We start from the raw sequence: 27,916 nt of genomic DNA on the forward strand, positions 1-27,916 counted from the left end.
GACCATTCCATAAACATATATTATCTGGTCATAAAAGGGAAGCTTTTAAACACAGTGAAAAAGGAATAATCCCAGGTATATTACAATGAATAAATCACTGACTACGTACACATATCCCTCTTTATACCATAATCTCTTAATGATAAAGAAACAACCTTATGATTTTAATCCACAAAATTAACTAATGTCTTTGGCTTCAAAACAATCATTTTTTTTTTCAAGGTAATTCTTTTCCCTCTCCGAATCAACTCTGTAGCCAATATTTAATAATAATTTACAAAAAGAATAAATGATACTTATTAAAGGCTTACTAAATATGGCACACTAAATATGTGCCAAACACTGTTATAGGTTCTTAGCATACATTAATTCAACTGATAATTACAACCCCTCTAAGAGGTAGGTACAATTATTATCTCAATTTTACAGATGAGGAAACTGAGACACAAAACAATGAAGTACTTTGCCCCATGACACCTAGTACATAGGAAAGCCTCAAATAGGCTTTAGACCAACTCAAGAGCCCAAATTCTTTCTCTGCTGTGTGACCACATGCCTTCCATTAGAATGCCTAGTAAGCATTCTAGCACACACACACAACACACACATATAAGCAAACATATACATACCTGTATAAACAGCTCATTTATATAATTTGTGCCAAAATTTCCTACGTCCTCTCACATTGGTTTTTAACTTCTAATGTAACTATTACATCGATGATATAGTCTTTTACCTAGAAGAATAATTACCTAGATAAGCTTTGAAACACTGCACTTTCCAGATACATTTATGTCCTTCTCACTCGTTTTTTATTTCTAAAACACTAGAAACATCTCACAGAATTACAAAAACACCAAAATGATACTGTCCTGGACACAGCCCTTGGGGAAGAAAAATACACATAACATTTCCTATTTCAAAATAACAAGCAATTAAACTGAATCTTGCTGTTTGTTTCCTCTTGAGTAATCTAGACTGGAAAGAGTTCAAATATCTGATTCTCGCAGTATTTTGCTTTCAGTAGAAAGACCATCTTTTAAGATGCCAATTCAGCTAGTAAGTATTCACTCATATCTATACCTGGTTCACAGAACATAGTTTAAATACCAAATGGCTGCATATTTCTAGTTCTAAACATTTGAAAAAAAGTTCCTAGTTAGTTAATGAGGCAGAATAAGCAATTTGAAAAAAGCCCCTCCATTCTGCCCTTCAGATTATTAAGAAGCAGTATAAGAAGGGCCAATTTATCCCAGAGTGTGAAGTCCTTACAGCAGCAGCCTATGGAAATACAATATTCCCAGGGTCAACACCACTCTGGAGGTGCTGAAGATGGAGAGGTGCTGTTGGAAACTGGCCTCCCCAGAGTGATTTTAGGGCCAAGATAGAGTCATCCTGCTTTATTAAAGTGTATCATTTACCCAAGTGACACAGTAATTGAAATTCTACCACTGGAAATTAATTTATTAGTTTGAATTAAGTGTTTTCACCCCTAAGAACCACTTTTAAACTTCAAGCACTTCTAGAAGTAAAAATATATTGTATTATTGAGACATAAGTATGAATTACCAGATACTTTCTACTAGGATAGGAGGAATTTAAAGTAATGTGAGAATAGCTATGAAGTCAGTGTGCCCATTAATGTAAGAAATCCATACAGAAATAGAGCAGTATTAAGTTACCGAGAGAACATGACTAAGAAAGGATGACTAAGAAAGTCATCTAGTTTTTTTTTTTTTGCCTACACCTACCAGGTGGTGGGCTTCACAGCAAGGACATATAAACAACACGGCTCTCTCCTAGGAGCATTCAGTTTGGCAAAGATGTAATTACAACGCAACTTAGTAAATGCTATGGTCAGGGTATGAACAATGTGCTATGGAAGCATCTACCTAGGGTAGATTGTTGGTAGGTTTCATATAAGAGGTAACAGTAGAACCAGGTGAAAGACACAGTGTGTCAATCAGTAGGTGTAAGGGGGCAGTGAGAGAACATTCTAGGCATATGCAAAGAGTAGTACACGGAAGGACATGAGTTTCAGGGCATAGTGAGATACTCAGTGTGGCCGCAATCTAGCGTATACAAAAAGATAAATGTGGTTGAGAAAAACTTGATGCCGGAATATGAGTGGTCTTATAGAACATGTACAGAAATTTGGGTTTAATTTTTATGCAAACAGTAAACCAACCATGGGATTAATAGTCATATTGCCAATTTTTAATAAAATAATTATGGGGGCATGCTGGAGACAGACTGAATAAGGAATCAAAGTTAATTAATTTTAAGAAAATTGTATTGGTTTCTTCCATTCTTATGGGAAGTATCCCAATTGTATTTTGCTCTACATATTTTTTGGAAAAACTAAGACTCACCTATGTCATAATTTCTGAGTTCTCCAAAGAGAAACAGGAGGATAGTTTAACTAAAATGTGTCAACCAATAATTTACAAGGACACAGCCCACATTTTCTAGAGTTACAGGTTCTATAAGGAATCCATTGAAGTGATATTCATCCTATTTTAGAAAAGTTCATTTTAAAAATCCAGAAAGTAAGAGAATTGAAGGTAGTTTTCTGTTTGTCAGTGAAAAAACATTCCTTTAATGATGCAGTTGCTGTGGAGAACTATGGCAGAGTTCCTCAAAAACTTAAACACAGAATTACCATATATATTCCCATAGTTCCACTCCTGGATATATACCCAAAAGAACTGAAAGCAGGGACCTAAACAGATACTTAGACTCCATGTTCACAGCAGCATCATTCACAACAGAAAAAGCTGGAAGCAATCCAAGTGTCCACTGACAGGTAAATAGATAAGCAAAATGCATATACACACACAATGGAATATTACTCGGCCCTCAAAAGGAAGGAAATTCAGATGCATGCATCAACATGGAAGGAGCTTAAAGCCATTATGTTAAGTCAAACAGGCCAATCACAAAATGACAAATACTGTACGATTCCACTTATATGAAGACCTAGAGTAGTCTAACTCCTAAGAATAGAAAGTAGAACAGTGGTTGCCAGAAGCTGATGGGGAGGGAAGAATGGGCAGTTACTATTGAGTGGATTCAGTTTCAGCTCATGAAGATGTACACTTAAAGACAATGAAAATGGTAAATTTTATATCATCTATATTTTACCATGATAATAAAAAAAATAACGAAGGAATGAATGGACTACTGAATGTCTACAAGCCCATCAAGTATGACCACCCACCTGGTCCAGGGCGAAGGCTGTCAAGGACGAGTATTGGATGCGTAAAGAATTTCTGTGGCAAATACACATGTTAAAAAATTAAAATTAAAACCATCCCTACAGTTTTATGTTTGTGTCTATGTACCTATCCATATGTACAAATGTGTGTGTATATATTTTTTAATTTGAAATAAACTAGATCATATACTCCACTTTAGTAAAGATCAAGACACAAAATCCCTAATCTATAAAAACAGTGAATTAAACTGTGGGGTGGGGGGACCAAGAGCCCTGATCAAGATTTTACCAATTCTCAATTTTAGGTTCATCTCTAACATTATTTAGCAGTCTCTCTTGCAAATGCCATTTCTCACTGATCCTTCATTTTCTCACCAGTCAAATGGAGTATCTATGTTTTATCCTACACACAATCTCACAGTATACAGAGTGGATAAAATAAGACAATGTATACATACAATTACTTATAAAATTTAAAATAATTTGGAATAGACACGTTCCTTACAAAAGGATCATTTGACTTACGAAACAGGTTAAAGAAATCTTTAAAATTTCTCTACATTTTTCACTTTCTTTTTTTTAATATTTTATTTATTTATTTGACAGAGAGAGAGAGAGATCACAAGTAGGCAGAGAGGCAGGCAGAGAGAGAGGGGAAGCAGGCTCCCTGCTGAGCAGAGAGCCCCATGCAGGGCTCAATCCCAGGACCCTGAGATCATGACCTGAGCCGAAGGCAGAGGGTTAACCCACTGAGCCACCCAGACGCCCCCATTTTTCACTTTCTTATTGAGCTTTTAAACAATCTGAAGGGCACAGAAACTTTGAGGAAAACATGCATTGAACAAAATAAAATACATCAGTATTCCTAAGGGTGTAAATACATACAAATATCTAACTCACTAATTTCAATACTCAAGAAAGCATCTGTTTAAAATAAACACCTAAGAGGGGGCACCTGGGTGGCTCAGTTGGTTAAGTGTCTGCTTTCAGTTCAGGTCATGATCTCAGGGTCCTAGGACTGAGCCCTGCATCAGGGTCCCTGCTCAGTGGGGAGTCTGCTGCTCCCTCTGCCCCTACCCTTGATTACACACACACACACACACACACACACTCACACACACACACACACTCTCTCTCTCTCTCTCTCTCTCTCAAATAAATAAAATCTTAAAATAAATAAATACATAAATAAAATAAAATAAACACCTAGAGTTTTTCACATGCCAGTCCACCAACTCCACCATCAAACACACCCTTTGAAAACCATGTATTACTTCAGGGGGGCAGTAATTGTTTTCTCATTGTTTTCTCAATGACAGAAACAAAACTTAGAGCTCTTGGTAAATACCTACCTCATCTGCTGGCCAATATTACTCTTTTTGTTAAGGAAACAGATTTATGACATCCAGTAAGGAATTCCTCAAACTTCACAGGAAACCTCCAACAATGTGATACCATTAGATGGAAGTCCTCTGTAGTGTAAGCTTAAGTAAAGCATATATAAGTGTCACCATTAAATTCTTGTATAATCAATTCTATGTATGTTGTTTTTACCACTTAGAGGATACTTTTTTTTTAACTCAAAGACCATCATTCATGAATAACCCTAAAATGTTTTCTTTCTTTGTTGTCCAATTCTCATTTACCTTCCCACCTAAAGTTATCCTCTCTCTTTCCTTGACTGTTGCAGGCCTCTATTTCACTTCCATTGTATAGTCAATACTTTGTAAAAATAGTCCTTCCATGGCTGCTATAACTTTATTTCACAGACTTGGCAAATATGCAATCCTCTCCTCATTCTTTCTACTTTATCAATTCCTCAATGGGCTCAAACCAGTAAGTGAAATTATATAAAAGTCCAAATATGAGTTTGAAGAAATATTCTCCACAAATAATAAGTATTTGAGTACTTAACTTCTTAATTTAAACCTAAAAGCCTGATGCTCATGTGCTATTTGGGCACCAGTGATCACTCATGAACCAGGGATTGTATGTTCTAGTACAGGACACCCTTCCTGTACTATCCTGTATTTTAGAAAAGTGGCTATGTTCATTCCACCTCAGATTCCTTCCTGACATTGTAATAACGCAAATTCACTTTCCTTCTCACGATCACATCCAGCTTGAACAGTCCACGTTCTTTTTTCCTGCTTTTTCTGTGCGGACTGTCTCTAGGTCAAAGCTCCATTCAGATACTTTGACAGTGGTTACCAAGGTTTGGAAAACCTCAGCTGAAAGTGACCCAGGGTAATCTGGATTACCAACAATCTGAGTAGTTTAATGTAATTAGGTAGGCTTCAGAGAGAGGGTAGTAGCCTTCATCTGGGCAATCCCTGTACTCAAAATTATACCATGAATTTCCCAGTGAAGTGTCCATTCATTCTTTGTCCATTCAAAAAATCCTGCCAAGGGCTTTCTATGTGCCAGCAGATACTATATGCATGAAGCTGGATATACAAGGGTAAACAAAGCAGATATAATTCCCGTCCTCAGAGTTCTCAGGGGATACAATGACCTTCTTTGATATTCCTTTGAATATTCCAAGCTCTTACCATCCTCAAGGCCTATCATTATCTGTCTGGAATAATTATCCTCTTTGTCTTTGCCTAACTCCTATATTTCAGCTTAAATGACCTCTCTTGGGAAGTCTTGTCCTGACCTTCCAATCTATACTATTACATCCCTCATTATATGATTTCACAGAACCTTGAAATCTTCTTCTTCTTAAGGCTTTATAATTAACATATGGGCTAATATTTGTCTAACATGGGCTTTTCAAAAATAAATTGTTGCCTGGTGCACTTTCTACTGAAGCAGAATAAACTTTCCTATTTTTTACTTTCTATTCAAAACATTTTAAGTCTCCTCTCTTTTAGGTGAATATTATTTTTAGTTTTTAACAAGAGTCCTGAATTTTTTCTTTATCTTTGTAACTCCACAGTTTAACCAAAGATCTTCCTTCATATGAAAATTTTATAATTAGGGGCACCTGGGTGGCTCAGTGGGTTAAAGCCTCTGCCTTCAGCTCAGGTCATGATCCCAGGGTCCTGGGATCGAGCCCTGCATCTGGCTCTCTGCTCGCGGGGAGCCTGCTTCCTCCTCTCTCTGCCTGCCTCTCTGTCTACTTGTCCCCTCTGTCTGTGAAATAAATAAAAAATTTTTTAAAATCTTAAAAGAAATTTTTATAATTACAATTCTCCAACCAATTCTAATTTTTGTATGTAAATTTAAGTGTTTTGTTTATATTTTTAGATACTAACTTAAGTTACTACAAATGTCTACATATGATACCTGTTTAGATATTTTCAAGCCAGAATTCTGAATGATATATACTCAACTTTCACCATTTTCTTATCTGGGAGACCCAGACAAATATATATGAATCCCACTATTAAGAAATAATAGAAATAATAATAGTAATAATAATAATAGAAAGTGTGAAACTTGATTATTTAAGCCTCTATGAGCCTCATTTCTTCATTTTAAAGTAGTAGTAATATCTTTCAAGGGTACAAGAAATAAATATAAAGTATACAAAGCCCCTAGCAAAATATATAAAGTAAATATCAATTCCTTCCCACATTTGGAAGGAAAGAAAGGCACAAGTTCAAAAATGTAGCCCTTTATGAAATATAATACCAGTTTTCATCACCAAATCTGATTTCCTCAGAGAACAAGTCTAACTTTTTTTTGGACAGTATTTCAGGTCAGGTGTTGACAAAATTTCTATAAAGGGTCAAGTGGTAAATATTTGAGGTTTGTGGGTCCCATATGGTCTCTGCTGATATTCTTCATTTTTGTTTTTGTTTTTAATAACCTACTAAAAATGTAAAAATCATTCTTGGCTTGTAGAAAGAAAACAGCCCACTGGCCAGAATTTGCTAATCCCCTGCTCTAAATACATAAATACTCATTGGTTCCACCCTTATTTATCTTATTACCTGTATAGTATTTAGCTTTTAATCAACACTCAACTGAAGAACTACTCTCTCTACTATTTATCAACGTTTCTGCTTAACAAATATCAATTAAACACTTGTTTAGTTGTTTTTATGTAAAGCCCTAGGAGGTGACTGGCCCCCTAAACAAAAAGTGATTCAGGACATGCAATAAAAGAAGTACAAATAAAGCCTCTCCTCCCACCTCCTCCAGAATAAAGCCTTTGGAATTCTTCCTCTAGTGTCACCTCTCTCTCCCCTCTGTTTTTTTTTGTTTTGTTTTGTTTTGTTTTCTGAGCATACTACTAATCAGGATTTACAGTATAACCAGTTTATGCTCAAGACCTCAGGTTTCTCATACTATAACCCTGTATTGAAATTGGTGCTAGTTTTAGCTCCTTTATGAGAATCTGATTGGGCTTCTTGTACCAGAGTCAGAGGTCTGTGTACCATAGAGCTAGAGGTCTCTGTACCACAGAGTTAGAGGTCTCTGTACCACAGAGTTAGAGGTCTCTGTACCACAGAATTAGAGATTTCTGTACCACAGTTAGAGGCTCCCTCCTTTCAATTCTGACATAATGTTATAAATTCATCCCCTTTTATTCCAGTTTCCAACACAATCATTTCTCCTACTCAGTTCAGTTCACCTTACTGTTATCAAAATTTTCTTTTTATGTATAAGCTCCAGAAAAAAAAAAAAAAAACCTGAATTAGGTATTAGAATTAATTTCTGTTATTATTCTGCCTCTGACAATCTGTGCATTTTTTAGCCTGGGCACATTTGTTTCTTCATTTATTACAGGGGTTGAAATAGCGTGGGATGCCAATCAGACACAGTTAAGTGTCGAGGAAATAACACTTGTAGAGGTTATTAATTTATCATCTATAAAGCACTCTGAAAGACCACTAAAACGTAAGTCTCAGAAGTCAGACTTGCCTGTAGAACTGGCTCTGCCATTTATATTTATGAGTTATCTACCTTGGGCAAGATAATTAACCCTTCTAAGTTTCATTTTCCTCATCTGTAAAATACAGTAATAACATACTTTATAGGGTTTTATGAGGATTACATGGCATAATCCATGGCAAGAACTTATAGTGCCCAGCACACAGTAAAGGCTCAAAAAATGTTAAACATAATTATTATTATTATTTAAAGTAAAGATATATTTTCACTCCAGAGCCCACAGGCTTTTTATAATTACTTCTTAGTCTCTACATGCTTTTGAAGCTATCCATTTTTTCCACCAGTAAATTTATGTCCTTTTTTTTTTTTTTTTTTTTTAAGTCCTTTGGCATTTTGCTCTGTTGTGCTGTGTTTCTCCTTACAGGGACAGTTTAATGTCTTCCACAATCAAAAAAGAGGGAAGAGGAAGAGTGGAAATGAAGGAAAGGGGGAGAGAGAGAGAGAGAGAGAGCGCCATCAGTTCACACTCTGTATGTTAGCAATTAGTAAAGCCAGTTCTCTTTTAATGAACATACATATTCCTAAAGATGATGATGCTATTCAAAAATCACATCATTAAAAATCACAGGGCTTATGGACAAAATGGGGTTACAAGCACAACACTCAAAAACTCTTGTCAGTGACACTTCATAAAAAAGAAAAGAACCTAATAAATATCACAACACAGTTTTACATGTGTTAAGTAGTTAGAAAATCAATAAAAACTACAATAAACATGGCATCTGACCTTGAGAAAGATCTGAAGTTTGCCCGTGGAATTGGCTGTCCAAAGGGTTAAAGCTTGTGAATTATTGTGAAAGGGTGGATAAAGGGTTATCTGAAAGTGGAGGGAAAATTATAAAACAAGATAGAGGTCTTTGTGGCTCACAATGTGAAATGAAGTTAGGTGGCTGGAGGATGTCTGAGGTCTGTGCACACGCATCTTATGTATTCCTATGAGGTTCAGTCCAACCAGGGGGCACTCTCTGTCACCTCCTGTTTCTCAAATAAAATCAAATATAACAAACATGAAATTTACATTATCCTCAAATTGTTCTCCAGTACCCATAACATAGGAAGAAACTCCCATTTTCAAAACAAGCATTAGAGTTAAACTGACTGTATGCGTTCCCAAACTACGAACTCGTGACAGATGTTCTCTGACTCAGAACTGTAGTCATGATCTACAAGGCCAATGTTACTCTTCAATTTCCTATCAACCCAAAGTCTTTATCTACAAAAGATTGTTCTTTTCTTTATCAGTAGTGAGCCATTAAACATAATCTAAATTTTTTCTTAACTGCATCTTTGAGGTTTATCAGCTTTCGCTCTTGGGGACAGCTCAGATTCAGACAGCCATGCCATAATTGTTTAGTTCCCTAACTGCTCTCCCTGTTCCCCACATGTCCATACCAACAGAGCAATAAAATGTCTGGTGGTCAATAACTCACTGTCATGTCATTCTACTTATTCAGTCACCAAATATTTATGAGCATTACTGGATACATGGAGAAATAGGAGAAATGTGACGAAACCAGCTACACCCATCTTAGTAACAGAGTAAGAGCCTTAACTCAGTGGAACATTTAAAATCAGGCAGTGTTATACAGGAGTTGTAAAATATTATAACATGTGTTGGGGCATCTAGGTGACGCAGCTGGTTAAATGTCCAACATTTGGTTTCTGCTCAGGTCATGATCTCACTGTTGGGAGAGCAAGCCCCACATCAGGCTCTGAGCTCAGTGGGGAGTCTGCTTGAAATTCTCTCTCCCTCCCCCTCATACTGTCTCTCTCTCATTCTTTCCCAAATAAACAAAATCTTTAAAAAATATATTATAACAGGGACACCTGGGTGGCTCAGTCGGTTAAGCCACTGCCTTCGGCTCAGGTCATGATCCCAGGGTCCTGGGATCGAGTCCTGCATTGGGCTCTTGGCTCAGTTGGGAGCCTGCTTCTCTCTCTGCCCTGCCTGATTGTGCTCTCAGTCTCTCTCTCTGACAAATAAATAAATAAAAATCCTTAAATATATATATATGTATAATATATAAATATAAATATATAAATATATATTATATAAAATAAATATATATATAAATAAAACAACATATGTAAAAATAACTAACAAAAGATATAATACAAAGCACCTTAAGAAAATGTAGGAAAAAAAAAACAGATTACTTTCAATATTGTTAGAAGGAACCGGGAGAAATTTAATGGGGGTGATTAGCAGACCTAAAGGATGATGTGAATTTTGATTATGAAGGAAAGACCTTCTAATTGTTGCATGAGTGAAGAAAAAGGCAGAAAATGTGAGATATATCAAAGCATGAAGATCAAGTAGCTCAGGGATTAAGATACACGACTACAAACTACAAATAATAAGTTATATAACACACTTTGGGGGCGCCTGGGTGGCTCAGTGGGTTAAGCCTCTATTTTCAGCTTGGGTCATGATCTCAGGGTCCTGGGATAGAGCCCCGCATTGGGCTCTGCTCAGCGGGGAGCCTGCTTCTCCCTTTCCCTCTGCCTGCCTCTCTGCCTACTTGTGATCTCTCTCTCCCTGTGTCAAATAAATAAAATCTTTAAAAAAATAAATATTAAAAAAATGTTATATAACACCCTTTGAATTTTATCTGATGGGAAATGGGAAAGCCACTGACAATTTTTAACCAGAAGAGTACAGCATCAGTTATGAATGGGCAAAAGGGAGCCCAACTGGCTTTCACAAATCCAGGCTTTGAATAAGTTAAGAGACTTCATTCAGAGTCTTTGGAATGCCAAGCAAGAGCAGCAGGAGGGCTTTCCCTAACAACAATCCCCAGCTTTGTGTCCAAGATTGATATTCACAGCTCTACTTAATGGATCCTAACTGTGTCATTTGGTCTGGCAAATTATATAAAATAGTGGAATAAAAAGAAATTACCTGCAAAATCAGAGGGAAGTATATTTTTAGAAACAATGAAGGAATAAAAGAATAGAAGGCAATCTAATAGTAAAAATAATATTATCAGATATTTAAATCTGATCATTAGGATCATATAATTAGGAAAGTTAAATAATTTGGTTATGAATTACATCTACATAGCTGACACAACATATTTTTAGCCCTAAAGAAACTGTTTACCAACGCTCCCCAAAGCAAAGCTTTCTTGGATAAAACTTCATATAAGGTCTAAGACAAGCTTAAGAAATATACATTCCATTGCAGATCAGATTTTACCTTGCTAAATACAAAGAGATAGTATATCACATATTGCTTTAAAATTTTAGAAACTATATTAAGAATTAAAACTATCACAAGTTTATTCTAATCATAGTCCTGAATATACTTTTTTTGGTTTTTCTTTTTTTTCTAAATCTAGTTAATAAAGTCTATACATAAGACAGAAATATCACAAATTTTAACTAAAATAAGAAATATACTGAGGGGTTTGGAGGGAAGGGGGGATGGGGGGTTGGATGAGGCTGGTGGTAGGTATTAAGAAGGGCATGTATTGCATAGAGCACTGGGTGTGGTACATAAACAATGAATTTTGGAACACACACACAGACACACAAAATTAAATTTAAAAAAACTAAAAAATATATATTTTCATATAGTGGAAAAATCAAAAGAATATTTCATGAAAAATTAAAATACACAAGCCTAAACCCTAAAATTTAAGAAAAAAAAAATTTTTTTAAGAGAAGGTGAGATTAAGATTCAAGGGAAATGGGGAGGGACAGAGAAGAGGAAGAGAGAAAATCTTAAGGAGGCTCTAAACCCATCACAAAGCCCAAAGTGGGGCTCAATCTCAGGACCCTGAGATCAGGCAGAACCTGAGCCAAAATCTGGAGTTGAATGCTTAAATGACTGAGCCACCCAGGCATGCTTAAAATAGTTAAGAATTTTTAAAGAATAATTGTTTAATTAAATTAGAATTATCCTACAGGGAAAATGATCAAAAGACTATATGAAAATCTACTTTGTAAAAAAAAAAAAAAAAGAGAGCGAGAGAAAGAAAAAGAAAAAAATCTACTTTGTTATATCATCTGCACAAAAATTTTACACAATTCAAGTAAACTATTATTTAAAATCTAAAATATAATGAGCTAACTTTTGTCCACTTAAAATTCCAAGGCAGTAGCTTGATGAATTAAAGAAAGATGATTTCACTGAAAAAACTGAAAAGGAAACTTCTCTACACAATTTATTTCAGAATTATATAGAAAATGAGTATAAACATCTTATCCTCTCCAAAGTCATTTTCTCATATGCATAATTTACTTAAACAGAAGAAAGTGTTTCCAAGCTTATCTGTAGAAAAACAGAAACCACTTTTAAAACACCCCAGGTACAAGAGATGCAGGGATATCCTCCTTAAGGTGAGAACAGGTCAAAGAACAAAATACATAACATTCCCAGAGCACATATGAAATTTACAGTAAACACGACACTGACACCTGATTTAGAATTTGGCCTATAAAGCTGACCAAGGTTTTGCAACAAGATTAAGAATAACTCAAGCCATAAACATTCCAAGGAACCTCACCTATGTATGCTACCAAACAGCTACGTACATGATGCTTGCATGGGTAGTTTTTGGTATAAATTAATAATGTTCCTTATGGTGTAGTCCTAATACAAAAACAGACACATTAGAGGAAAATCAACATATCCAAGAATGTACTTCAAAAAGGATCAATGCATGCATAACCATGGCATGTGAACTCAAGAATGTATTACATTCCCCAGCACCAAATCAGAATGTAACCAGTTATTTACTTTTGTTCTCCATCTAATTTATTACGATACAATATTAACTCTTATTTTTAAATAGTATAAATCTTAACCTCTCATTTAATCACCAGTAACAGAACAAGGAAAAGACTCCTCCTGAATAAAATTAAATGTAACAAATCTATAAGAGCTACAAAAAATAGATCTCTATGTAAGAATTATGTAAATTTCTCCCTAAGCTCAAATTTTATATTTAAAACAACATAATTATATAATTGAATTTTTTAAAAGAGTTGTTCCTTAAAAATTTCCATTAATTGACTATTTAAATGTTTACAAGTTCCATTAATATACGTGGGTTTAGGGAAAGAAAAAAAACCTTTAAATACACATATTCACCACATTTTAGGTCCCAAGCAAAATGTTTACACAGAAATTTGGCAGTGTTAAGTCTGTGGACTCAAAGCCAATAACAACCTAAGAAAACTGAACTTGGTTAATAAGCAAATTTTCATAGTACAACTAACATTGTATAAATAATCCAAAGCAGTTAAGATTTATAGTATAGTCACAGTATTTTGCATATCAGAGTAATTTAAAAGTAATTTTAAGAAAACTTGGTATGTTCTGTCTGTGCTTCCCCAACTATTATTAGTCAACAGATTTCTTCATACCTATAATCTAGGGGGGAAGGAGAGTTTTTCTCTTAAACACATGACCTAAGAGAAGGAAATCCTTTAAATCCCCAAGAGGCAGGAGGCAGGAGGCAGGACTCTGAGCAAGCTGAGGTACCAATTTCAACAAGTTCAGAATCCACTTGGAATACCAAAAGGGAATTTAAAATATTGTCAAAGGCTAACTGGGACTAAAAGTATTACTGCATGTTTCAAGGTCTACAAATATCCTCTGTAATAATTATGCCTTTGAGAGCCCTCCTTAGCAAAGTAAATATTCACAAACTCAACTCACCTACTCACACAATCCAGACAAGACTCCTCTAAGCGATCTTCCAGGCAATACTGAGAGGACATTCCTCTCAGTTCCCTCTTGGTGCCAAGTGACCTTCGGCATATCAACAGAAAGGGTGGGACTTTAAGCTTCAGTTTCAGCATTGTACTGCAGCGAACAGAGTTTCTCCTTTGGTTTCTCTAGGGCGTTAACTAAGACTTCCTCTTCTTGTTAACTAAGTAAAGGCAACCACTACTGCAAGTCCAACTCTTCCCTAAGGTGATAAAATAAAGCTTTAAATGGTGCAAATAATATGGCTAACACTAACTGAGAAATTATTATGTGCTCCAAACTAATACTATACGCACAGATACTATTATTATGCCCACTGTAAAGAGGAGGAATCTCAGGAATAGTGGTTAATAAGTAACTTGTAGGAATTTCAGATATGGCAATATGGTTAAATGAGCTAATGAAGAAGACCTCCCACGGGAGACACATAAAAAGACAAAATGAGTATAACAAAATTTTAAATAAATACACAGCTTTACTTACAATAAAGAAAATCTGCTGGTACTAAACCAAATCTAAAACCAATGGCCAAAGTGGTATGCACAAAAGCAAATATCGCCAGTTATGGCCTCCAGGAAGGATCATGGCTATCTCTTTAGTATGCAAGTCTAACAGAGATTGGTAAGAAGATGTCCCCTCAAGTAAGGAGCTCAGAAGAAAGTACTCTCTCAGGAGAAGAGTTAGGCTAGTTTTCTGGCCCTACTTTTTCTCAACATGGGATATAACCTACCCAACTGTACTTAAGTGGCCATGTACGAATAGAAGAAGAGATCTCAGGCACACAAGGCATAAAGTTGATGGTGAGGTCCCTCTCATAAAACCAGAGCTATTTTCAAAAGGCTGCAATCACATTAAAAAATGATGAGGAGAACAGAACAAATCCACCCACTGTCTTAATAAGACTTCAAGGGAACTTGTCTCTGACAATCTGGATAGAAGTGCGGAGGAAATGCTACAACCAGAAATTAAATCCCTATGCCTGTGTCACAACAGTTTTGAAGTCTGAATTCATATGAGAATCTTCAAGCTAAGAAATTAAGATAAAACTGGGTTCTGTGCTTATGATATCCCTGGAGTATCTGGAAGAAACAAACATGAAACCACTTTAGAATAACACTCCATAAACAAGGCCACATGGGATCTCTACAACCTAGAAAAACCAAACCAAACCAAAACCGAAAAACAATCCCCATTGAAGATGACCCTTTAATTTAGAAATTACAAAATATGTAAGAAAATGATTTCCTGTGACTGGCCATTAACAAGTATACCAAAAAGAAAATATAGCACTCAACTAATTTATAATATGAAGACAAAACAAAGCGTTATTAGTAAGAAATGGAGGAAGGGAAAAAAGCCTATAAGGAATAGGAAACTGAAAAACAAAGTAGGTTTTACAAAAACCATACAGAACTTATGTGTAAAGATATACACATTCTCTGCATGGAGCACCCAGAGTTCTCATTGAGTTTTATAACTTAAAAAGAGAATAGTATTGGTACAGATACATAGAACTTTAGACTTACTTAGAAAAACAATAATCAATGCAGGAATTCAATTATATGGTAGCATTGATTCCATACCAACTTTCCCTGTCTGCTATTTCTGACCACTCTGCCCTTGCAACCCCTTATTGCTGGAAACTCTGACCCATCCCCAGGCCACTGTGAACCATCTCCAGCACCCTTGCAAAAAAAATGGAGTGGAAACTGTGATGTGCCACCCAGATCCCCTTTCAGGACTGAATGATTTATTCCCCTGCTGTACAGCTGCCAGCAGACAGCCCTCAGCGATCAGCTCTCTTGAGAACAGTCTTGGCTAAAGATTATCCTCACAGAAACTCTTGCTCCCTTCCCATGGAGCCCACATCCAAAGACTGGTTGACATGGGGACTATAAAGACTTGGCCCTGTCTCCCCAACTGGAGACAGTGGTGAACAGCCACTGGGCTTCAGAACTCTCTGTTGGGTCAGATCTCCATGAAGACCAACACAAAAGGGGCGCCCAGGTGGCTCAGTCCGTTAAGCGTCTGCCTTTGGTTCAAGTCATGATCCCGGAGTCCTTGGATTGAGCCCCTCATCAAGCTCCCTGCTCAATGCAGAGCCTGCTTCTCCCTCTTCCTGCTGCTCCCCATGCTTGTGCACTCACTCTCTCTCTCTCTCTCTTCCCCCCGACAAATAAATTTTAAAAACTAAAAAAAAACAAAAACAAAAACAAAACAAAACACAACAACAACAAAAAAACACTGCACAACAGCCTAACTTTCCTTCTGCCCAATACTGGTTTCTCCCTTCCCCTCCACAGGGGTTGATCCAAAGAGCACTTTCTAAGAAACTTCCGGCACACTAGTTTCCATCTCAGAGTTTGTATCCTGAGAACCCCAGACTGCAACAGAAGAGCATGATAAACAAAAAGGACAGGATATGGGGCAGCACTATTAAAGGAGTGAGAAGAGAAAAATAATAAAGCTTTGAAACCAATGAGAAGAACACTGGAAAGTGCTAATATTTGTTTGGTGAGATCAGCAGCACAAGGGAAAGTCTTTTTCAAAATAAACAGTATAATCACAAAATTCCAACGCATTTCAATTGTCTCGCTGAACTTGAAAGCCAACAGGGATCCTACGGGGTATCCCGATTCTGACCCATCTTTTTAAAGATATCATTTCTTAGGTCCATGGGTTTGCTAAGTGCCAAATATGTTACTGCTTAGACACAGGCCATTTATACTTCTAAGGCAATCATTTTCCTAATAATAAGTTCAGTGGTACATTTAATTCCCAGCTGGAGAGCAAGGTTACCAGTAGAGATGTATGTATGCAATTTCCAGGTTCCTTCAATAGTCCTAGAAAAATGTGCAGCAACCAAATCTATATATAAGAAATATATAATATTTCTTATGGCTACTTCTGGTAAATTCCCTCTCTCAGAACAGTGAGGGAATCAACAAATATCCAAGAGCCTTGTTTGTATTTGTCCCATGGTACAAGTAACAGAATTTTGATATACCTTTTGGTTCTAAACCATCAGTAAAGATGTTAATGACAGCTTTATAAAAGATCAATCTGGTTCAGGTTGGTATATAACTAATCATTATAAAGAATACTAATAAAAAACTGAATGGACTAAAAGCACATTCACTCACAGGCACACCGAGGATGCCAAAGACGTGGGACCAATCTAAGCAAGGCTCACGAGTATTTGTTGATCGTCTCACCCTTCTGCGATAGGGCAGTTTACCAGACGTAGCTATGAGAAATATATTTGGAACACAGTAGATTTGGTTGCTGCAGGTTTCCCTGTAACTACTGAAGGAAGCTGGAAATTGGACACCCACACCTCTCTACTGGTAACCTTGTCCTACATTCCACACTTTGTAACCACAAATACAGAGGCAGACAAGATAAGCTGTAGCAAAATGTGTCAAGTAAGACCATTGGATCTGAAATGACAGGAAGTCATTAACATATGTTATTAGGGCAGGCAAGCAGAATGGATCAACAGTGTCACAATACATTCACCTTGGAAATATGGCAGAACTTCACTCTCAGTTCCTGTACATCTTCAGTTCAATCACAGTTCCTCATCTGTCTTTCATTACTTCCTCTCGCTAAGAACCACTATCTGCTTCGTCTTCTGTAAACCACTCCTTCTACTCTTTCCGGCTTTATAACTTTTTTAATGGAAAAAAGAAACTAGTATGTTACTAATATGAGAATCCAAAAGAAGTTCCTAAATTCTAAATTGCATATTGCCAAATCTCGATTACATACAAGTTAAGCTAGCTAAATTCATATGGGTAAACAATCAACCAACTGCTTTAACAAATTACCTAGAGATGAAGTAGCAGTGCTATATAATTCATATTTGGTGAGAATAATATAAAATTATTAATACATTATAGGCAATAGAACAAATATGCATGACATGTGAATGAGATGAAGAACCAAGTTGTTCTAAATGAGTCATTATCATTTTGGAGCTACTGTTTGGACACAGAATCTGGATTAAAGGTGGAAAAAAAAAAACAAAAAAAAATATAATGGACACTTCTTGGAATGAATAAATATACACAGTAGGACCAACAATATTCATTAACATAAGTTATTTAGAAGAGTGCTAGCATAATTAAATTTTCAAGCCTACAGGTGGCTTGAGTCTCAAGTTAGGGAAATATTAATTTTGAGAAAAATGAACTACAAAATTAGGTATAATAAGGGTAAATGGTAGTTTTACCTTAAACTGGCAAAATTTAGGTCTATACTCAGGGAAACACCACAGAAATTCATTTGTTTATGGATTTTAAATGTCATTTTCAACCCAGGATTTACCACACAGTTCCAGTAAGTCACACTTTTATTTGGCAATCACATTCAAAAAGAAAAAAAAAATTAATGGTGGAAAAAAAAGTGATTTCTCATTTCTGTTCATGTCCTATAACCAAAGACAAGTAGAAAAGTTAAAGACCTCAATACTAAGAAACTGAAGGCTGGTGTTTATGTACCAAGTCTGCCACTTAATAGCTCTGTAACCTTGGGCAAGTAATTTAACCTCTCTTGGCCTCCATTTCCTTACCTGTAAAAATGTGAGATCAATGAGACAAATTTGTAAGCTCTCATTCAGCTCTATTCTAGAACATTTACATAGTTCAAAGTTAAAAACAGAAAATCTACTTAATTAGATTTTGGCTAAAACATAGTAAATGGCAGTTTTACACTTTTCAACATAAAATGGTAAATTTTCAGAAAAACAAAATCACCAAATAGTCAGGAAATCTATGATAACTAAGGAAAAAGTATTAGTTGCTTATGAGGACATTGTCAATTCACATCACAAATTATGAAACAACACTTTTCATAGAAACTTCAATTTATGCTGAAAAATTCTGATTTAAACGAACTCTGCCAAAGCACAGTAAATAAAAAGAATTTCTGGGAGGCAGGAAAAATAGAAACTTTCAGCATATTGTACCAATATTTCCTATCATTATTAAGATTTCACTCAGAGCTTCCTCATTTCACCTGACTCGGAAAGTGCCAGAATTCCAATTGGCTGAATGAATGCACATCAAAAGAACACACAGGGTGTTCCCTGTAAAACACCATTTTTTAAAATATCATCTCCCAAACCTGTGCTGTCCACAAAAAGTCAAACTCTACAAAAAGAGAAAAAAAAATGAGAGGACTACTTAGTTTTATTAAAATCATGGGCTGCTTCTGGATACTTAAGTGCCATTTGGAAAGAAAAAGGCATTTCATTTAAGATTACTAATCCTTTCCGGAGTATTTTTTTTTTTATCATAACTCTGTAATACAGTCAAGAAATTATCACATCAGCTAGCTAATGAGACTTACACTCTCCTAAAAAGTTCAATCATGTGCTACAGCACTGGGAAGAAAGTCACGGAGGAAGGCGGGGGGCAAATCAGCAAATACAGAACATGAACTCCAAACACTCATAAGGTACTATCATAACAGAAAATCAGGAGAAATGCTCAAGTTTAATTTCAAAGCATCTACCTACTGAAATACTGCAAAGAATCATCATATATACACTTGAGCAAGCTAAGTGAGCAAGCCGCCTTGAAAAATTAAATCGGGAAGCAGGACAATAGACAGAATGAAATACATGTTTTCAGAGCAGCAGTTTAGAAAAAGCTGTATAAATAGCTGTTAGAATGACATAGCTTATGTCATCCTTCAAAAATAAAACCTGCAATTAAATTTGCACATCCAGTGATCCTTGAAGCTCACATATTGTCAATAAGTGGGGGTGGGAGAGGACACTTACATTAGACAGGCTGCACATAGAACTACAGTCACAGAAAGACAAAACACTGCAGCAAACCTACAACAGGATCCGAAGCTGAATGTCGCAGTGATACACTGATAGGAAATTGCCAGAGGTTATATCCATTTTAAAAGTGATTTAACTTGATAAATATCACTGGACTAGAGTTTGCACAGGCAAAAGAATATATAACGATATGGCACCTTTGGCTGAAGAGTTAATACAATGAAAGTTTACCCTGGTTGGGCAAAATATTAAGAATTACTTTCAAGTTTATTTTCAGTGAATGAAATATTGATCCTCCAAACCTGTTCTCAATCTTTGTTTGGTGTGGAGTTTCAAGACCTTGCAGTGACAACTCTAACACTAGTATCTAATTCCTTTGTATTCAGGACATGGAGTCAAGGAAAACAGATCCAATAAACTTATGTCAAGAGGTTAAATATGATGGTCAAAAGAGACACGGATTGGAAACCTAAAAGCTTAACTTCTCTCCCCCTCTACAGTTTAGTCACATGACCTGAAGCAAATCATTAATGCAGGCCACGGAATATAGGTGTACACAACCCAGATTCATATGTAAAACTGGTACAAATACCAGTGCTGTTACTGACAGCCCAAACGACTTTGGCCAAGTGACTCCACGAAGTCTGTTCGTTTGTCTACGAAATGAAAATAATAGTGTCTTCTTCAGAGACACTGAATGAAATAATGCATGTACAGGACATGGCATAGTATAAAAAAGCAGTTAAGTAATAAACAGTTAGCTTAAAAAAACACCAATATTTCTTGAGTTTTCTTTACCTTTTAAGTAAGCTATCTTGTATGTTGTCTTATAATAATTCCCTGTGCTTCATGTTGTCTCTATTAGGTCTTTGATTACTTAAGAAAACTGAGTTTTCTCCATTTTAAAATGGAGAAACTTTCTATATTTGTTTTTAAAATCTTTTTTCACTTTTGTTAAATAGATAACTAAGTATTATTGTACAGTCATCTGTGATCCCATTTAGTCAAACCTTTCGGTATTTTTGACAAAATTCCCAGTCTTTGAGGTCAAATTGATGGTTAAGTTTCCCAGGGGGCCCTCAGAAAATCTCAAAGGATTTGTGAATCCTCTTATAAAAGAGAGATGTTACTATAATTAGTTTTATTTGGTATGGTAAATTACATGGGAAAGACTGTCAAAAAAAGAAATGTGATAAACACTCACCAGTTATATGTTTATAGATACATATTATTCTTATTTTCATGGCAATATAGTTATTTGCATAAGTTCAATAAGAGTCTTTCCTCCTTGTAACAGGAAACCATTGCAAACATTGGTTATATTAGAAAGACTTTGACTGGAATGCCATATTTGAGAATGGCATGCGCAGAATCTGATACGACTGGACAGCTTTAAGGAAATAAGGTTGGCATTAAAGAACCAAAGCTTATAAAGCGTCCCTTCTAAAAACTGCCCAGTGGCTTACTTATAGGATTTCTAACTAATAGGAAAGTAAGGAAGGTCACTTCCTAGCAGAATCTAGGAACCTCAGGATATTTGGGGGACCTCAAGAAGAGAGGAATTCACCCACATCTCTAAGTGTTGCAGGCAAAATCTGACGAGGGGTCATTGACTTAGTCTCCTAACCTCAAGAGGCTTTTTTTTTTTTTTTACTTTTTTTTTCCAGTGTTCCAAAATTCATTGTTTATGCACCACACCCAGTGCTCCATGCCATACATGCCTTAAAAGTAACATCTTGGATTCCTCATTAGAAGTTCCAGCAAATATGACTTCTAAAAAGCATATATGGTGAATCATTCTTCTTGAGCACTGACATAAATAACCAGATCAAGCTAATGAAATGAGACTTATTTTGCAAATTGGTCTTACTTAAATTATCTTTGATTGACATGGGGGTAACTGCAGACATGAAAATTAAGTTTCAATGGAAAACTAGGGTACATCCCCACAGGTATTAAATTCTAGTTCTCTTCACTGTCTTTAAGGTTTTGTTATCTATCTAAAAGGTGTCAGACCCTGATTTCTTCCAGTTTCCTAGCCACAATTCTCCAAACTAATGCTTCCAATTTTTCTCCCACCCTTCTGACTTAGAATCACTAAAAATTAAAACTGCCTCTTTCCCAAAGCCCTGTAAGTTGAAGCTGGACAACCTGATATCGTACTCAAAGAAATCACAACCTTCCTGCCTGTTGCTCTATGGGCCACTCAGAAAGTTCACCAGAGCATCTGATAACATCACAGAGACATTCACACTACAAACCAGGAAAACCTGCCAGATTACTACCATCTGCCCTAACACTATCTATAGATGCTTTGAGTCAAATATCTATAAATATTCTTCATGACTAACTGCCCTCTGGACTCGACCATGCTTATAGTTTGTTCTAACCATTAACCATTAACCTTTTTTTTTTTTTTTCTTTTGTCTCCATAGAAAGGGCCAGGATGGAGAAACTGGTTCAGTGGGCTACAGGATAATCCACTATATCATGTTCTAGATCAAAGTTGGCAAAGTTTCAGACAGGAACAAATGACATGGTTCAGGACATACCACCCCCAAAATATGCCACCTAGGCAAACTAAATATTTTAAGGTAAAGGGGTTGGAGACAGGATGGTCATTCTGACCTTCCCTGGTGCTTCTCTCCTGAAACAAGTCACAAAATCCTCGTGTCAAAGATCCCCTCCATTCACCAGAAAGATAGGAGTATCCTGGGACGCCTGGGTGGCTCAGTTGGTTAAGCAGCTGCCTTCGGCTCAGGTCATGATCCCAGCGTCCTGGAATCGAGTCCCACATCGGGCTCCTTGCTCATCAGGGAGCCTGCTTCTCCCTCTGCCTCTGCCTGCCATTCTGTCTGCCTGTGCTCGCTCTCTCTCCCTCTCTCTCTCTCTGACAAATAAATAAATAAAATCTTTAAAAAAAAAAAAAAAAAAAGATAGGAGTATCCTTATCTCCGAAGACCAAGGGACACTGAAAAGAAGCAGAACAAACAGGTCTTGCTAAGTTTCCCCCAGTTTACTAGACTTACCCCCTACGGCTTTGTTTTAGCGTATTCCTCCATGATTTGCCACTCTTCATCAAACATAGATAAAAATCCTCAGGACTCCTTCGTTTCTTTATGAAGGCTCCTACCTCATGAAAAACTTTTTACATAAATCTGTGTTCTTTTCTCCTATTAATCTCTGTCAGTTTAATTTGCAGATCCAGCCAGAGACCTAAGTACGTTCAGGTAAACCTTTTCCGCCCCTACACGCCACAGACGCTACACTTGACTCTCACCAAAGCTGCATGTATATCACTTGTAAAAATCTTTCTCAATGTCACGGAGAAATTTTTTTTACACAATTCTTAGTTTAGCAGGGATCCCTCATGAAAACCCTTTGCCCATAACTTCAAATTCTTCTTGCTGATTTTTCACCTTTTTCTTTTCTTCTAGATCAAGAGGATTCATTCTGTTAGTTGTCAGAATAGATCTTTTTATTGTGTTTGTATAAGGCATAAACATACATTTTTCCTCTAGACCAAAATAAACATACACCTTGCATTTATGTTGTCAGTGTCAAGTTCTAACTTAGAAAACATAACGTAGACCTATTCTCAAGCTATATCTTAAAAGAAAAAAAAGTAGCAGGTTAGGTCTGTCAGTACTCTCAATAATGTCAGACATTATTCCCTAAATTAACAACCACATTTGTGTTTCTTTTTTAAATCTGATACATATGTCAATACTTTCTATATACCTGCCTAGATTATTCTAATTATACTTATTTCCTTAAGCTTTATTTATTTGAGAGAGAGAGAATGCATGGGTTGGGGGGGGCAGGACAGAGGGAGAGAGAGAATCTCAAGCAGACTCCAGGACAAGTGAAGAGCCCGACTCCTCCATCTTAGGACCCTAAGATCAAGACCTGGGCCAAAATCAAGAGTCAGACACTTAAGCAACTGTACCACCCAAGCACCCCTATTCTAGTTACATTTAATCCAAAACCAAAAGTGCCTGTCGGGTAACTCCCAAGTTAAGATCATTTTACATATTAACCTAATACCACCTTTTCCATCTTAAAGAGGGCACACCTTAATTTTTACTGCAAACACAGAATTTAATTTTTAAGACAAACAATATGTTGACTATGCTAGTATTAAAGCATCACTTCATTTATATAAGGATTCCTATTGTCATTCTTTCTTTATTTCCTATTGACTTTGAGTATTACAGTATTCATTCTCACAACAGAAAAGTTCTACGGCTTCTTAATAAGAAATCAAAATATAACCCATGAGTCAGTCAGTCCCTAAGGTTTATAAACTTTCAGAACTTGATGTCAACATCTAATCCACATCTCAGACCCCCAGGATCAACTGTGCACTTGACGTATAAGATATATTTTAAATCCCACCAAAAAGTCTCCATTAATGGACTTCAACAGTAGGGAAGACTAAGATGCAGAAAGAACAAGACAGCTTCTTTTGTTAATAAATTTTGTCAGAAGTTTTCTATACCTTTAAATACAAAAATTAATTCAAGTCAACTATAATTCTATTTTAAAATTTGGCTGCTGTGCTATAGTAAGTACATATTAAAAAGTCACTTACATGGATTTTCAGATTTTTATAGTTCTTTTAGAAAGACACATACATACACATAACTCCCACACAGATTCTGCTGGCATTGCTCCATTTTGTAAAAGGGCTTGTTTACAGACAACTCAGGATCTGCAAGTAATAGATATTGCTTTCTTGTTAAAACCTATTAATCTAATCCTCAAGGTCCCCCCCCAAAATTAAAATAGCATAAGATGCATTAAAATAATGAGTCTTTAGTTCCGTTTGTATCATTTTGATTCATTTAACAATGAAATAAAATTCAATATTGAAACAAAAGATCACTTAGGTATCCTGTTAGGGAACATGAAAAATACTTTGTTCAAGAACAGACAGTATTCTGCACTCAGTTAGAATACCACTAGCCCAAGGATCCATGCCAATAAATTATGATAAGCCAGCAGATCTTCTACTTGCATGTGAGATCTCTAGACCAATTTGTATTCATTAATGGGAACTGTCAGTAATTACAGCAGCAACATGTTTCATCTCTACCACTAGCTTTGCAAGGACTGAAATCATTCCCATAGAGTGTGTGTATGCACACAGGCTATAGTTTACATAGCACTTTCACTTGCATTATTCTTCCTAATTCTTATACTTTTGTTACCTTATCAAAAATTATTCAATGGGGTTACACTAGTGACTCTTAGTCATACGGTGCCTCAACCACTAATCGGTACTAACCTTGGACATCAGATTTGTAGAAATCTCACTGCAACAGCTCACTGACTCACCACCAAAGAACAGAGAGATGGATGAGGAGAAAAAATACAAATGAGGGGGAAAATATGAATTTTAAAAATTCATAAGCTTTGTCAACAGTGTCTTAAACTTTTGTTAGAAGTTCGTCTCACGTAGTAGTGAAGGGGAAAGGAAAACTTTTGCTTTGTCCCCGTCCGGGTTCTTTGGCTGGTCTAATAATTAAACTGACATAAAACAGATGAACAGGAGAATAACAAAATTAATTCTTACGTAAGGAAGTTCACAGAAATAAGAGTTTCAAAGAAGTAACCAGAAACAGGCGGCTTTTATATCTTTTAGACAAAGAAAGAATGTATTTGTGAGGAAGTGATAAGACAAAGGGGGTTGGGCTTAGGATAGGAAATTAGTAAAGAAGTAGTAACAAGGTTTGTTTATGGAGCCTTCTCAGACTTGAATTCCCTCTCTTTGGCAATAAGGATGCTTTTTACCCTCCAGGTGCAGGGAGGGTACCCTTCTTCACATGCGGAATTTATTTCCTGCTTTCAGAGCAAGAGAAGAGAGTCAGTGTCCTTCTTGCATGGGCTATTTCTTAAGTGACTTTAATTCACAATAATCAATATGCCAAAGCAGCATATTTTGGGGCAGCCTGCCCTGAACCCTTCAATAGGCTGACTGGTTCATAAAAAATAGGGAATTTTCCCTTTAGGTTGTATTAGAGATATAGATACACATACTAAATAGAGTTTGCCCTTGAAATTAATCTGTATTACAGATCTACATACATATACTAAAAGCATACAAGTAACAGGTATATGTATAGACATTGAACCCAGCATAAATCTAATAATATCATACTTACATATAAATAAAAGATCAGAAGCCTTTAATATGATAGCCAGTGAGGAGTCAGTCAGTCATAAAAACTGAATAAAAAGAAAGGTTTCAGGAAGCGAATTGCCACTTCTTTTCCAGTAAGGATAGAAAGACTTTGTGGGAAGTTGATTATCTAAAGATAACGCCACAATAAAAATTAAAGAGCCTGATAAACCTAGAAGGATTGTTTCTGTCACACAAAAGACAAGTTGAAAAGAATACAAACAGAAAACAGCAAGAAACAAGAGGGATCCTTATTGCCGGGGATGACAGAATGATGGGTTTCGGGAGGGAACGGAGAATTTCATATTCACCTATGGGATATAAACTTCAGTCCCTGTGGTTGGCAGGAAAAAAAAATCTTAAAAACAAATCACCTGAAGAAGGCAGCTCTGGCTCAGTAGAATTCAAATATGTGCCAAAGTCCAGGAAAAGAACTTGAACAAAAGTTCTACAGTGATACGTGCCAGGTGGATTTATGAAAAACAGTCAAGAGGGAAGTGCCAGGTTTTGTCAAAAGCCTGTTTGTCTATGGAGTGACAGCAATGAGTGAAGAGAAATGCATATGTATGTACGTCAGTACACACACACACACACACACAAGATGCTTTCTTGCTGGACACACATTAGTGATACAGTAGGCATTCCTCCCAACAGTGAAATGGTAGTAAGAGGCAGGTTTTGAAGTGACAATGTAAAGCTTTATCTTTCAATTTATTTAATATAAGTTGGTGATTAACCATCCTGCCATTCCTTGTCTCCTAAAAGAAAAAATAAATATTTACTGAGTGCCTATTATGTAATGTGTACTACATTAGGTATAAATGAAATCACACAGTCCTCCTAGGAGCAGAAATTATTATAATTAGATCAATAATGTAGAAGTAAAAGAAAGAGAGAAAAGCTCTTCAATTCAAACTAATTAAATGGAAAATCTTTCCAATTACTGAGAGTTATGGGTTACAGAGGACATATGGACATATAACCAGAACTAATTTAAACTTTGTTGCATCTATGACTTCTTAGATTTAATTTATTAAATCGATAAGAAAGACTGTAATTCAGTAAGTGATACTTTCCTCAGGGTTTGAAATTTACTAAGCTCTCTTAAATCATCATTCCATTCAATTTGTGGAATTTGTATAGTTAAATCTGAATTACACACAAGTAAGTAGTTTTACAGTTTAAATCTCACAAAGCCTATGGCATCTGTGTTCTATTTTCTGGGCTGATTTAGCTTCTAAACACCTAAAGCTGGGTTTGCTATAGGAGCACTGACTCCAAGTAGGAAATCTTCATTATACCCAGTTTGGACATTTGGCAAAACATGGTGAGAGAGAGAGAGAGAGAGTGTGTGTGTGTGTGTGTGTGTGTGTACATGTAACCATCTCCAATCGACAAATCACTACCCCCAATTCACTGGTCTGCTCTGTACTCACCCCTCCTCATTCTTGTGTTGTATTGTAAACCTACCTGAAACAACTTAACATTTCCTTTAATGTCTGTAGAAACCTACAGGTTTCTGACAACTGATTCCTTGCTTATGTAAATAGAGTAAAGAAAACTATATGCAACACATGCAATGTTGCCTCAATAAAATTAAGAATGGATAAGCCTAGTTTCCTTCATCATGGTGTTTCTGTTGGTTTTCTTCTCTCTCCCCCATAATGTTTCAACAAATGATGAAAAGTTAACAACTGCAGTACAGGATAATAACCCCCCGCAGTTCTGACTGCAATGGAAAAGTTTAAAACTGTGAAATGAATAAACTCCCGCTAGTTAGAATAAAAGGAAATAATCAACAGATTAAAAGCACTGATGTAACTAATTCTACTAAACAACTACTTTTGCATTCTAACTACTTGCTTTTTAGTGGTGAAAATTTAACTATCGCCGAAAGTGTGGGCAACGGGTAGTAGGAAAACTCAGGTGACCCAACCTGGAAGAATTGCACCAACCACAGTACTAATAAGCAGACTATTCATTCCCATGGTAATAACTTAAAAAAGACACAGAAGCCAATTCATAGATTCCATTTTCAAACCAGAGAGCTATTTGGGGGTGAACATACATATATAATTTATACAGTACCCTGTGCCA

At 36.2% G+C, this 27,916-nt stretch overlaps 1 protein-coding gene across 4 annotated transcripts in view; it reads right to left on the minus strand.

Moving 5' to 3' along the window:
• The window catches only part of EPS8 (epidermal growth factor receptor pathway substrate 8), a 179,412-nt gene that overhangs the window by 85,747 nt on the left and 65,749 nt on the right, over positions 1-27,916 (minus strand). The window contains exons 1-2 of one of the 4 annotated variants that reach the window (XM_032855074.1): positions 13,791-13,915; positions 4,570-4,701 (exon numbers count right to left, since the gene is read on the minus strand). The exons of 2 other annotated variants lie outside the window; for them this stretch is intronic. The gene's annotated coding sequence lies outside the window, so the exon portion shown is untranslated. Of the gene's footprint in view, positions 1-4,569; positions 4,702-13,790; positions 13,916-27,916 lie in introns of those variants that run through there. One more of the 4 variants, XM_032855075.1, reaches the window with a different exon arrangement.

This window comes from Lontra canadensis, unplaced genomic scaffold, assembly GCF_010015895.1.
Source record: "Lontra canadensis isolate GAN:19392208 unplaced genomic scaffold, GSC_riverotter_1.0 scaffold9, whole genome shotgun sequence".
Lineage (NCBI taxonomy): Eukaryota > Metazoa > Chordata > Mammalia > Carnivora > Mustelidae > Lontra > Lontra canadensis.